The following is a 14,333-nucleotide window of genomic DNA, read 5'->3' as shown; positions in this document are numbered from 1 at the left end:
AGCCATCCTCAGAGGAGCTTCTTCCTGCAGCAGTTGGGGGCAGACACAGAGGCCCACAGCCAGACACCATGCAGGGAGCGAGAGGCCTTGGAACGTGGAGCCCCAAGTGGGTTGTCGCCATCAAATTCCTCCCTTCAGAGCTCAGGGAACCTGGTGGAAGAAGAGGCAGAGAGATTGTAAGACCCAGAGGGGCTGGAGAACACCAAGAAAACAAGGCCTTCTATGGGCAAATGTGAGCAACGTTCATATGAATTCCCAGAGCCTGGAGCAGCAGGCACAGGAGCTGTGTGGGTCTGCACCAGCCTTTGTGTGTAGATTACAGCTTCCAGCTTAGTGTTTTTATGGGACCCCTTCCTGTGTGAATGAGTGGGGCTCGGATTCTTGTGCTTTCTTTTGGGCTTGTTTCCTTCTGTTGGTCTGTCTTGTCCAACTTTGATGTGATAGTTTTTGTTTTATAATATTTTTATAATTCAATTTTCTCTTTAGAAGCCTGCTCTTTTCTTTTTTTTTTTTTGGTTTTTCGAGACAGGGTTTCTCTGTGTAGTCCTGGCTGTCCTGGCACTCACTTTGTAGACCAGGCTGGCCTCGAACTCAGAAATCCGCCTGCCTCTGCCTCCCGAGTGCTGGGATTAAAGGCGTGCACCACCACGCCCGGCCTGCCTGCTCTTTTCTAATGAGAGACAAAAAGGAAGTCTGAATGGAGGGAAGGTAGGAAGGAACTGGGAGGAGAAGAGGGAGGGCTTTAAAAACAAGAAATAAAAAGAAACCAAAATTAGTACAAAACTAAAATAAAATGGTAGCTGTCCTTACAGGAGTGAAGTGATATTGCAGTTTTGATCTGTGTTGTGTAATACCATGCCTGGTTTTGCTAAGAGGCTTGTGAAGTTCATATCTAGATGTTTATATTTTCTCCAGAAGTACAGAGTCCCAGTCAGTGTTTCCTTAGGTGTCTGCATCTTCTCTACACTCCTGCAGGTGACTGTTAGCTCTCCGGAGTAGTCCTCAGCGCCTCCTCACTCATCTGCTTCTCTGCAGTTTTCTAGGCACCGTGGCTGGGAGCTTACCGCTGGTTTCTTCTGCTTCATCAAGGCGGCTGCTGGTGCTGCCTCACTTCTTCTACTCCTTATTTCTGCTTCAAGTCAGATTTCTGTTGGGCTCCTAGCAATACTTGTAGTCTGTCTGGTGAATATTTTATTTGTGTGTTATTTTCCTGATTTCATTAACGTGTCTATTTATGTTCTCTTATAGCTTGATTAACTGCTTGAATAATTTATTTTGAATTTTTGGTCATGTAGCTTCTAGATTTATATTTTGGGAGGGCTTTTGTCACATTTTTTTTTCTCATGGTTCTTGGTTTGAGTTAATGTCTGTACCTTTGTCACTGAGTTTCAATAGGGAAGCATAGTCACACAGTAGTGAGTACAGAATCCAGTTCATGCAGTGGGCATGAGAAGGCACAGCTGCCAGACTTCACCAGTGTGCCAGTTGTGCTTGGTGGCAGCACAGGCTATAGGCACATGTCCTCAGCAGCCATGGCTGTAGGTGTCTGAGTGATGCTGATGCTATCACAGACAGATCTTCCCCTCATTCTCTCTTTTTTCCAAGGAGAGACTATGAATGAGGACATCTGTCTTGACACCTGTGCGGTATATGTGGACATGCCTGGCCCCAGAACCCAGGTCCAGTATCCTTGTGCTTGGCTGCTTTTGCTCTAAGGATGGATGCACAGATGTGTTTGCTGCAACACTGGTAGTGATCTTTGTAGGGTGACTGGGGAACTCCGTGTGAAAGTGAAATGTGTGGAGTGGCAGTGACTCTAGAGCTCAGGGCATCAGCTAGCTCACCCTGCTTCCATACCAGATATCTGCTCCTGGGTGTTTGTGGAGCACTGGTACAGTTATAGTGTGCAGGGTGTATGCACCACACATGCACATATGTGTATGCACAACATGCACAGCACATGGAAGTGCTGCTTCTGGTATCTGAGCTGCAAGCAAGCCTATGTTGCTTATTACTCTGTGGTTTGAAACACATGTGGACATTGGAGGAGTGGTCACAGCCCAAGGGCAGTAGACAATAATGACTCCTTTTTGAGAGAAAGGCCATAGCAGCTTCTCCCCATTTAGCTGACTGACTTGTGGTGGGAATTGACGGTGGTAATTTCATGGTGAAAGCTGCCAATTTCTCATGCAGAGTAGGCCATTGGTGATCCAGGCAGCAGCCCATACATGGCTGATACTTGTTCTTAGGGCCTCCAGATGTCTCAGGTGTGAGTGTGTGTGTGTGTGTGTGTGTGTGTGTTAGAAAGATGAAGGCTGGACTCTTTTCTGCCATACTGTATTTGTTACTGATTTTTGTTGTTGTTATTTCTTTTTTCTTTGTTTTGCTCTGCCTCAGCCTACTGATTTCTGGGATCACAGACCTCGGCCATCATCCTGACATGCCATGTTGTTAAAGAAATTTGTTTTTATTTTTGAGAATGAAACACTAAACTGGCTATCTTAACTTGCTTGCTTCCTATTGTTGTAATAAAAACCATGACCAAAAGGAACTTGGGGAAGAAAGGTTTTAGTTGGCTTATCTACCCTGGGTCACAGTCCGTTGAGGGAAGTTGAAGCAGAGCCCATTGGGAAATGCTGTTTACCAGTTTGTCCCCTGTCCCCGTGACTCATTCAGTTTCCTAGCTTATCTACACCATAACCACTTACCTAGGGTGGCCCACCTACAGTGGCCTGGACCTTCCCACATCAGTTACTAATCAAGAAAATGCTATCTGATTGCAAGCCAATCTAATGGAGGCATCTTTACAATTAAGAGCCTCTCTCCCAAGATATGTCTGGGTTTGTGTTTGTGTAACCCTTGTTTTCAGAGGGGCTCTATCTTACTTCTACCCTAACAGTGTGCAAGGGGTGCAATTTCTACGTATTCGTGTGAACATTTGTTATTTTCTGTTGTTTTGGGGGGTCATTCTAGAAGGTGCGAGGCATCACATTGGGGTTTGGATTTGTATTTCCATAATGTGTCATGACCTGAGTACCATTTCCTGTACTTCCTGGTTATGGTATGTCCTCTTTGGTTCCTGTACCTCCTGGTTATGGTATGTCCTCTTTGGTTTCTGTACTTCCTGGTTATGGTGTGTACTCTTTGGAGAATTGTCTCACTTATATGCAGTGCCTCTCTCCCCGTAATTGACATTTATTCATTAAGCATAATATTAGGTTTCATAAGGCTATTTTTATGAACACACACACATATATATGGTCAGTATATGTTTATATATATATATATATATATATATATATTTATATACATATTTCTTTTTTCTCACACAGGCCTACTTTCCCCTTCTCTCTTTATTAGCCCCATTGTCCCTCAAGACACTTTGCTTCTACTTTCATGTCATGATTCATTCATGATTTTATGCATCTGTATAAAATCTAGAGTCTACAGACGAGAAGCAATATGATATTTGTTTTTCTGGGTCTAACAATTCATTTAATATAATGGCCCTTATTTGATTTTATTTTCCTACAGCAAATGTAGTTTCATTCTTTCTTATGACTGCATAAAATTCCACTGTGTGGGTATACCATATTTTCTTTATCCATTCCTGTTGATGGGCACTTAGTTGGTTCCATACATTTCCCATAACTACTTCGGAGAGTGCTGCAGTATACACAGTAGCAAGAATCTCTGGGATACTTCGGAGAGTGCTGCAGTAGACACAGTAGCAAGAATCTCTGGGATACTTTGGCTTAGATTCCTTGTGGTAAGTCCTCAGGAATTGTATAACTGGGGAGTATGGTAGATTTATTTTAAATTTCCTTCTAGAAACTTACATGCTGATTTCTAGGATGGCTAGAAAACTCCTTTTGAGTTATACATATTAATCCTTAATGTACCTCATATTTTAAAATACAACATACTCAATATGCTTGCTTTATGTTTTTATTCTCTACTATATGTTTATGACTAATATCAAGAAAGTTACATTTTTGACAGAACTTTTTCCTCCCCTCTCTTCCTCTTCCTCTCCCTCTCCCTCTCTCTCTTCCTCTCCCTCCCTCTCTCCACTACCCTGCCCTCTCCCCCATCCAGGGTTTCTCTGTGTAGCCCTGACTGTCCTGGAACTTGCTCTGTAGACAAGGCTGGCCTTGAACTCACAGAAATCTTCCTGCCTCTGCCTTTTTACTGGGATTAAAGGCGTGCGCCGCCGCCAGCACCTGGCCTGCTGATTCTTTTAAAGACTGAGGAAACTATTTATTGTTTATTAAAATTTCTCTGCATGGACTTCTTACACAGTCATTTTATGGTCCTTTGGGGCAGGAAACTAAAAGTGTCTACATGTTACTAGGATAATATGCTTTTCAAAAATATGTCTTATTTTTGCAACACAATGCTGTTTAGAGTCATCTGTGTTATCACTTATGTAAGTGATTTAATATTTTTTAAATTGCTAAGTATTGTCCTGTGGAATTGATAAAACTACACGTATTCCTTCAGCTGGTGAATGTTCGGGTTAATTACTTTGGTTTTTTTTACTGTAAGGAATAAGATGTGTATATATTTTTTGTATAAATCTTTTGTTTTTTACTTATTTTTGTTTTGTGTATATGAGCATATTGCCTGCATTATGTCTGTGCATCACGCGTGTGCAGTTACTATGGAGGCCAGACAAGGGCATCAGATCCTCTGGAACTGGAGTTAGAGACAGGTGCAAGCTGCCATACAAGTGCTGAGCCATACAGCACATCAGCTTCTCTCTATGAGCACCAAGTGCTCTTAACCTCTGAGCTGTCTCTAGCACCTGTACATGTTGTTGGCTTATAGCCATCTTTTTTTTTTTTTATTTTGGAGGGTCAGTAGTGGAATTTTGGGGCTACATGATAAGTATGTCTTTAACTGGACAAGAAATGTCCAAATAGTTTTCTGCAATGATTGTTTATTCAATAATATAACTATAATTTCTGATGCTTGTCTTCTTAGAGTTCTCAGAAAAAATTAAGCCCTATACCATTAAAGTAAGTATTGTGGATAGGAAGCTACCATCCAGTGATTCTAGATTCTTATAAATCTAATATGATAATAGTTTATACTGTTGAAAAATTAAGATATATTACTGTACTGGCTAGTTTTGTGTCAACTTGACACAGCTGGAGCTATCACAGAGAAAGGAGCTTCAGTTGAGGAAATGCTGCCATGAGATCCAACTGTAAGGCATTTTCTCAATTAGTGATCAAGGGGGAAAGGCCCCTTGTGCATGGGACCATCTCTGGGCTGGTAGTCTTGGGTTCTATAAGAGAGCAGGCTGAGCAAGCCAAGGCAAGCAAGCCAGTAAAGAACATTTCTCTATGGCCTCTGCATCAGCTCCTGCTTCCTGACCTGCTTGAGTTCCAGTCCTGACTTCCTTTGGTGATGAACAGCAGTATGGAAGTGTAAGCTGAATAAACCCTTTCCTCCCCAACTTGCTTCTTGGTCATGATGTTTGTGCAGGAATAGAAACCCTGACTAAGACAAATTGGTACCATCATAGTGGGGTATTCCTGTGACAACCTGACCATGTTTTGGGGAGGACTGTGGAAGGACTTTGGAACTTTGGGCTAGAAGATCCATTCGGTGTTAAGAGCTCTGTCATGTTGTGTAATAGCTTGGAAGATAATGTTGAGAACAGTGCAGAAGATGGAGGCCTGGTTTGTGAAATTTCAGAGGGAAAATTAAAGACTCTTTTCAGGGCCATTGCTATTTTGGAGTTTGATTATTCTGTGGTTCTGGTTAGCTGGGGCTGAAGAATCAGCTGTGATTAACAAGATACCAGAACTACTAAAGCAAAACCTTTGCATTACTGGCACTATTGATGCTGGTTAGCTGGAGCTAAGAAATTAGAGGTGATTAAGAAAAGACCAGCATCATTGAGGTGACATCTTCTGGTAAGTGTTTTCTGAAAGCACAAAGAGGCTGTGTTCCAGAGATGGCCAAGGTTGTACTCCTGCTGCAGCAGGGCTTGGTAATGTGTAAGGGTCACCCAGGTGGTACTGGTTTTGAAGGCATGAAGGGATCATGCAGAGCAGCTGAGGTTTGGCACTGTGAGAGGCCATGGAAGGACATTGGTGAAGGTGCAGCCTCAGTTGCAATTGACGGCCCAGGACTGAAGGGGCCATGCAAAGGAGTTGAGGCTTGGCACCATGGAGAGAGCCTATGAGAGACTATTGTTGAGGCCAAGTTACATTGGAAGACAGCAGCATTTTGGAGATGCCAGTACTATGAGATGACTACCAAGAACTGCAGCAGCAGTGGAGTACAGGCAGCTGGAGTCTAGAAGACAACGTCTATGCTACAAAGGGCATGACTAGAGAAGTGACCCGAGCCCTTGGAGGAGCCCAGAAGATCGTGAGTTGGATCCCAGACATTGGATGGTTGGAGATTGATTTTTGCTTTTGATTGTGACTGTGCCCTGATATTTTTCCCTCTTGAAGGAAGTTTTTTAGTGAAGCCCACAGTTAAGAGACTTTGAATTTTAAAGTACTTTGAATTTTAAAAGATACTGGATATTTTAAAAGGATTGAACTTTTAATATGTAAAGACTGTGGGACTTTTAAAGTTATTTAAGATCTTGGGGATGAATAAGAACTAAGGGTTGAGGCTTACTAGTGATGTATTTGTGTGTCAAGTTGACAAGGGGTCAATTGTACTGGCTAGTTTTGTGTCAACTTGACACAGCTGGAGTTATCACAAAGAAAGGAGCTTCAGTTGAGGAAATGCCTCCATGAGATCCAACTGTAAGGCATTTTCTCAATTAGTGATCAAGGGGGAAAGGCCCCTTGTGGATGGGACCATCTCTGAGCTGGTAGTCTTGGGTTCTGTAAGAGAGCAGGCTGAGCAAGCCAAGGCAAGCAAGCCAGTAAGGAACATCCCTCCATGGCTCTGCATCAGCTTCTGCTTCCTGACCTACTTGAGTTCCAGTCCTGACTTCCTTTGATGATGAGCAGCAGTATGGAAGTGTAAGCGGAATAAACCCTTTCCTCCCCAACTTGCTTCTTGGTCATGATGTTTGTGCAGGAATAGAAACCCTGACTAAGACAATTACTATTATAATTTTATCTAATTCTTAATTTCTTCTAGAACCCCACTTGACAGCAGTTGTATAAGCGGGTTTTTGTTGTTGTTACTGTTCTGCCTTCTAGTGAATATTTATTATTGTTTGTCTCTGATTTCCTAATGTACCCTTTTAGTACCTTTTTGAGCCATTTCTAGAGCTTCTTTGTGTATTGTCTGTTCACGTCCTTTGTAGATATTTTATTTGGTTATTTAACTTTTTATATTAATTAATACAGGTCTCAGTGAAGTTCTCTAAGAATTGGGTAAAAATGTTTGCAGTCAAGCAGTAATGGAAAATACTTCTGAACTAAATGCTAGATGATTTTTGAAAATAAGACTGTATAAAGAAAGAAAGCCATGTAGTAGATTTAGAATTACCACGGAATAGACACAAAAATGCTTTTCTGCTTGCTTTCCTAAGTCTCAAAAATAGTTCATTGATATTTACGCATGTTCACTTGTACACCTGTACTAACCTGGTTAACTAATGTTTGAGACAGGGTCTCACTGTATGGCCCTGGCTGGTCTAGGACTCATAGAAATCTGCCTGCCATGCTCCCAAGTTCTGAGACTAAAGGCATAGTTTAACCACTCTGTTTATTTTTTTTTTTTAAGATTTGTTTTCTTTTAATTATGCTTGAGCCTTTAATCCCAGTCTTTGGGAGGCAGAAGCAGGTAGATCTGAGGCTAAGGGCAGCCTGCTATAGAGTGAATTCCAGGACAGCCAGGGCTACACAGAGAAATCCTGTCCCAACCTTCCCGCCAAGTCATGTTTATATGTGTCTGTGTGTCTGTATATGGATATATATACAGATTCTAGGTGCCTGTGAGGTCAGAGATCTCAAATGTCCATAGAGCCAGAGCTATTGGTAGTTGTAGGCACACCATGTGAGTGCTGGGAACCAAACAGGTCCAAGAGCAGGGCTTGCTTTTGACTGTTGAGCCAGCCCCACTAACTGGTCTAACAGTAGGAGTTTCAGTGTTTGAGAGAGATACTATTTTTTAAGAAAGCATCTTAAACAAGCCCAATTTGACAATGGAATAAAATTAACAGCTTATTTTTCTTTCATCCTGTTTAAAATTCCATCCCTAGAATGAAGTCCCCCACTGACCTCCCTGCTGTCTGAAATACTTACTAGTCAACATCCCAGCTCCTCCCTCTCCATGACTACCCACTACAGGGCCCTCCCCTCCCCCGGCCCCCGTTGCCATGACTGCCTCCTAGGCTTGTCTTTCACCATGAGGCAGTGGCAAGTTGTCCCCAGGTTCTTTAATTTGTGATTGTTCCATTTTGTAAGGCCTTCAAAGTAGGGAAGTTTGGTGATCCACCTTGGTCCATTAGGCCTGTGCAACCAGTGCTTTTCCTTGCCTGCTGAGCCATGTTGTCCCCTGTACATGTACATTCTCCTCACTCTTTCCACAGCTTGGTAGCAGCTGTGCATAAACAGGTGTGTACGTGTTTTTGAGATCCTTCAGTTCTTTTGAAAGTCTTAGTTGGAAGTCTTCTGTCCAGGTTGCACATAGATGAAGGGTTTTTAAAACTATCTTTGATGTTGATGATGCTGATGAGTGTGTGTGTGTGCATGTGCCACAGTGCATGCTGAGAGGTCAAATGCAGGTTAGGGACCCGAGCCTTAGCCTGGGCGCTAAGTGCCTTTACCTACTGAGCCACCTTGCCAATTGAGTAGATGTTTTTAGTATGCAAAAATGGGCATATGAATGCACATCTGGACCTAGGTCTCTCAGCACATATGTAACAGATGTGTAGCTTAACTTTCATGTGGGTCCTGAACAACTGGAATGGAGGGCTATCCTAAAAGCTGTTGCCTATATATGGCATATGTTCTAGATAAGCTGCCTTGTCTGGCCTCAGTAGTAAAGAAAGTGCCTAGCCTAGCAAAAAGTTGAAGTGCCATGATTGGGGGTATACCAAGGGGGCTCCCACCAGCTCAGAGAAGTGGAGAGGGGATGGGGGGAAGGATCGTGGGAGGGGGTGACTGGAAGGGGGGCAGTGATTGGGATGTAAAGTGAATATGTAAAAAATCAAAACAAAAAAAAATGGGCATATGAGAAAACACATTAGGTAGCTTAGCCAAATATCTTGGGGGATTTTCTCTGGTGAGTTTTTTGACACTTGAATCACAAGATTCTGGACTAGTTAAGATTATTTTATTTGATTTGAGAGTATCTCGTGACTTTCAGGCTGACTTTGATTGGAGGATGGTCTTGAATGCCTGCTGCTTTGAGAACCCCCAAGGCTTGGACATGCAGGAACTTACTATCATCAGATCTCTGCATGTCTGCTCGAAGATTTGGTTTAGTTAGTTGTGATTTATTAATTTGTCTATTTAGATGACTATATAGTTTCATATTTTTTATTCTTTTTCTGTGTGAGAAATAACTACCCCTTTTGTTTTTTATAACATATATTTTGTCAGATTTGTATCTGTGTGTGTGCTTCTTGATAAAGTAAATGAAACTTTTTATAACTTTTAGATGTATTTGCTTCATTTTATGTTTATGTGTTTGACCTGTGTGTATGTGTGTGCACCACATGCACATCTGGTGCCTGTGGAAGTCAGAAGTTAATCAGGTCTGTGAATGGAACTCCCTGGAACTGGAATTACAGATGGTTGTGAACCAGACTCAAACAGGGCAGGGACCTAGAGGAGGAGCTGATGCAGAGTCAGGGAGGGATGCTGCTTACTGGCTTCCTCCCCCTTGCTTGCTCAGCCTGCTTTCTTTTAGAACCTACGACCACCTCCTTGAGGGTGCTCCATCCATAATGGATTGGGCCCTCCCACGTCAATCATTAATCAAGAAAATGCCCTACAAGCTTGCTTATAGCAGGATATTGTGGAAGCCTTTTCTCACCTGAAACTATTTTCTCTCAGATGACTCTAGCTTGTGCCAAGCTGACATAAAAGTAGCCAGCACACCATCTCTCCAGCCCCCTTTACAGAACTTTTGTAAAAAATTAGTGTTACCTGATTTCTGCTCCCATAGATTATTTTTTTAACTTAATAATTTACTTGCGTGGTCTAGACCTTGGAATTTAATACCTTAAAATAAAACTTATAAGGAGTTGGAAAATATAGAAAAGTCCATTTATCCTTTGCCCATTTTTACCAGTATCATATTTTACATAATTAGATTATAAAATCAAAATCAGGAAATCTACATAGGCACAAATGTGCATATAATTCTATGTTATTTTATCATATAAATATATCAGTCACCATAGTAAAGATACAGAATTACCTCTATAAAGTTATTCTCTGTGGTACTTCTCATAGTTAGATCTCATTTTCTTACCTCCAAGTATCTTATGTCTGGCACTCACTAACCTATCTTATAATTTTATCATTTCAAAAATCGTATCGATATAGTCATACAGATAAGAGTTTCTGTGGTAAGTTTAAAAAGTCAGAATAATACCGTGTAAATCCATCTAAAAGTTTTTATTGGGACCACATGTGTGGTGTTCATAGAGACTCTGTATTAAAGGGTCACAGCAGTAGGAAAGTTGAGAACCACTGCTCTAAAAGATACCTGAACATGCTGGAATGTGAAATTTGAAAAGCAAAATAAAATTGCCCACCCAATTTTAAAAGTCACTTTTTACTGCTGAATAATACTCAAGGGATGATTATACCACACTAGTTTAACTATTCTCCTGATGTGGCAATTTGTTCTTTTATCTCTGAGATTTTAACATTTTCTCTTTCCACACCCTCCCATATAACCCTCTTATTTTCACGAACTTATTGCATGCATATGTGTATATTCACACACACACACACACACACACACACATATATATATATATATATATTGCTAAGTATAACCTCTCTAGTCTGCATAATGTTACTTGTATGTATGTTTTCAGGGCTGACTGATGGGCACTGGACAGCCAATTAGTGTGCTCTTTCCTAAGGGAATACCATCTCTCTGACTCCCAGTGTGCCTCAGTTGCCCTTGTGTAGGTTTGAGGCCTGTGGGCTTCTCCATCTACCATGGCGAGTCCATGGGTGTCATACGTGTTTGGATCGCATGTGAGTGGTCGTGTTGGTGAGACTTCATGAGTCTAGCTTCTGATGTTACTAGGTGACACAGTCTCACACCTGAGCCTCTGACTCTTACAACCGTTTTGCCCCCTCTTCTGCAATGTTCCCTGAGTCTTTGGTATGGGACTGTTTGTAGATGTATCTTTTGGCACAGTTCTGCATTTCTATCACTTGTGCTGTAATGGTATCTATCTGTTGTAAAGAGAAATCTTGATGAGGGGTGAAGTGTGGGTATGAGGACAGATGTTTATAGATTGTCGAGGATTATACTGATTTAGTAAATTAGTGAGTGTAGATTCTGCTCCAATAGCCATGACTTCATTAGCACTGAATAATTAGCTAGGTTTCCAGTCCTAGGCATGGTTTCCATCTTGCTCAGTGGGTCTTAAGTCCAATTAGAGAGTTGATGGTTACCACCAAGCTATGTGTGCCACTACTGCACTCTAGGGTTTGCATGCCATGGTGCCCATTGATATGGATTATAGGCATCATCACTGTGTAGGACTGTTGGCTGCCTCCCTCCTTTGGAGGCATTCTTGGTGCCTTCTGGTACCATGAAAGCAAGAAAGCACATCTTGATTGTTTTCAGTTTGGGGCTACAAATGTAAGGAAGAACCCACTCATTTACTGGTTATGAGTATGGCTCCATTCTTGCAGTGTAATTTGTTTCCCCTGTTCTCATTAATTCTGACTTTAAGCGTTTTACTTGACATTGAAGAATTTCACTTTGATGTATATGTATGTATTATATTTTTACTATTTGTATAGTGTTTTTAGTGAAATTTACTTCCCTGTCAAGTTCTTTTTTTTTTAACTTGAAAATTCCATAGCTAACTCTTCTGCTCCCTTCCTCCAAGTACACGCACGCACACGCACACTCGAGAGTGCACACACACTTATTCAGTACACCCAGTCAGTGCTGCCAGTGTGCACATGGCCATGGTGCTGTCTGCTGGGGACATAGACAAACTGCCAACAGCCACCCCTGGAAAAAAAAGGTGTGTCTCCCTCTCATAGTAGCAATCAACTGCCAGTAGATCCTTGGCTAGGGGTTTGGCCTTGGGAGTCACTCGCACCACCATGTTAGAATTTTTAATTGGTTTGATCTTATGTGGGTAAGCATAGTTGTGAGTTCATGTGTTCAATCTCATATAATGTCCTGAAGACAGCATTTGCTGCACTCCTGTCCACCCTCTTACATTCTCCCTACCTTTTCTTTCATGATGTTCCCTAAGCATCCCAAGTCACTTATTCTCAACACCCTGAGCAGGTAGGAGCCTTTGCATTAACAACCAACTATGCACTGCAGCAAGAAGCTTCCGAGCCAAAGGTTGGGAATAGTTCATATCTCTGGATTAAACAAACAAAAATTTAGAAGACAATTTGACAACATGACCATTTAGAGAAACAACACTAGGCCTAACATTAAGAGTTTCATTTAATAAGCCATGTCTTCTGGAGCATGTCGGTTCACACAGGATACCTCTGTTCAAACATCTTTTGTCATTCTTGTGATATTCTTTTATGTTTATGAGTATTTTGTCTGCATGTATGCCTATGTGCCACATGTGTGTCTGGTGCCCATGGAGGTCAAAAGAAGACATTAGCTCTCTTGAACTGGAGTTAGGAATGGATGTGAACCACTTCTGGGTGCTGGGAACTGAACTTGACTCCTCTGCAAGAGCAACAAGTGTTTCTACCTCTATAGCTCCTGTTATTATATTCTTAATTAGCTCACTTGCAAGTGGGGTTCCATAATATTTGCATATCCTTAGTTTTTGTTAATCTATGCCTACCCTCCTTTCATTCCTTTGACGTTCTTTACTTCTATCTATTTAAATTTGCCACAATAGATTCAGATTAGTGCTTCCTTATTCTAAGAGTTCATCTTTTATTAACCACCATTAATTTGAACATTGCCTTGAGTCTTTTTCTTTGATTTTGATTTGGTAGATAACAGACCTTCACATTTCCATCTTTATGTCTCTTTCCCTCTGTTTCTCACCTTCTTACCTGTGTTCTTAATAAAGGTGATTTCCTCTGATTTGTTTGCCCCATTTTGCCAGTTGTCTCTTTAGCTTTATCTGTTAACGTGTCTGTTGAGCTTTGTTCTTTTAAAAGTCTTAATATTAGTTTAATTTTGTGATTATATTTTAAAATGTTGTCTTTTGATTTTGTGTTCTATTTTATGATTGTATTTAAATAACATCTGTTTTAAAGTTTCTGTTAGTGCTGTACTCTGGAATTTGGGGGTATCTAATTTAGTTTGACCTCTTATTAAAAGTGCATTGTTCCCTAATCCAATCTGTGACTTGGGATGGGGGATCTTTTCCATCAGGACTGATTCTGAGCATGGGCTTTTGCCTGGACTGAGAGTGGTGTCTCCAGAGAAGTTTTGTCAGTGTCACACAATTTCATGCATCTAACTTGAACCAACTTTGACTAGGAATTTCACAAGGAAGAGTTCCCTGAAGCTTTTAACAACCACCAGATTCTGTTCTTACACTAGTGGCATAGCTCAGTGGCCTTATATGGACTATTTTAGTCTTACCCTCTGTGATAAAGATATCTTGTAGCATCCTTTTCTTTTGTAGGCCACCTAGTCAGACAAACCCACTATGACTATATACATGCTATGACTCTGATTATGTACAGGTAGACATCCTATACAAATTACTATACATTTTGTCATATATGTAAATTGTCAGGCAGTGATGGCACATGCCTTTAATTTCAGCACTTAGGAGGCAGAGGCAGTTGAATCTCTCAATTCAAGGCCAGCCTAGTCTACAGAGCAAGTTCCTAGACAGCTCAGACTATGTGAAAAAATCCTGTCTCATAAAACCAAACCAACAAACCAAACGAACAAAAATAAAGTGGCTTCCTATTATCATTAAGATGCCTGAGTGTGAGCTTGGTGAGTGGACTTCCATATATCAAGAATGGAGGTCCCTTTACTTCTACACTTGGGGACTATGGACTTCCTGAGGGTATAGACAATGGCAACTTAGTTCACTACTGCTTCCTCAGCTTCTAGTGCCAGGGTTCTTATACATGCCAGACAATGTGTGTGGAGTAAATAAAATGCTGTTCATGGCAGACTTAGTTGTCAAGGTGAAAACCCAGGATAAACCTAAAAGTTTGATAACAAGGAATCCGTGATCCTGCTTC

The 14,333-nt window shown here is 41.3% G+C and overlaps 1 protein-coding gene across 3 annotated transcripts in view; it reads left to right on the top strand.

The window, feature by feature from the left end:
* The window catches only part of Tsga10 (testis specific 10), a 101,346-nt gene that overhangs the window by 32,793 nt on the left and 54,220 nt on the right, over positions 1-14,333 (top strand). The gene's annotated exons all lie outside the window — the stretch shown is intronic.

Source organism: Mus caroli, unplaced genomic scaffold, assembly GCF_978045245.1.
Source record: "Mus caroli unplaced genomic scaffold, Mus_caroli_1 scaffold_1, whole genome shotgun sequence".
Lineage (NCBI taxonomy): Eukaryota > Metazoa > Chordata > Mammalia > Rodentia > Muridae > Mus > Mus caroli.
The sequence above is the reverse complement of the archived record's forward strand: the minus strand, read 5'-3'. Positions and strand labels throughout refer to the sequence as shown.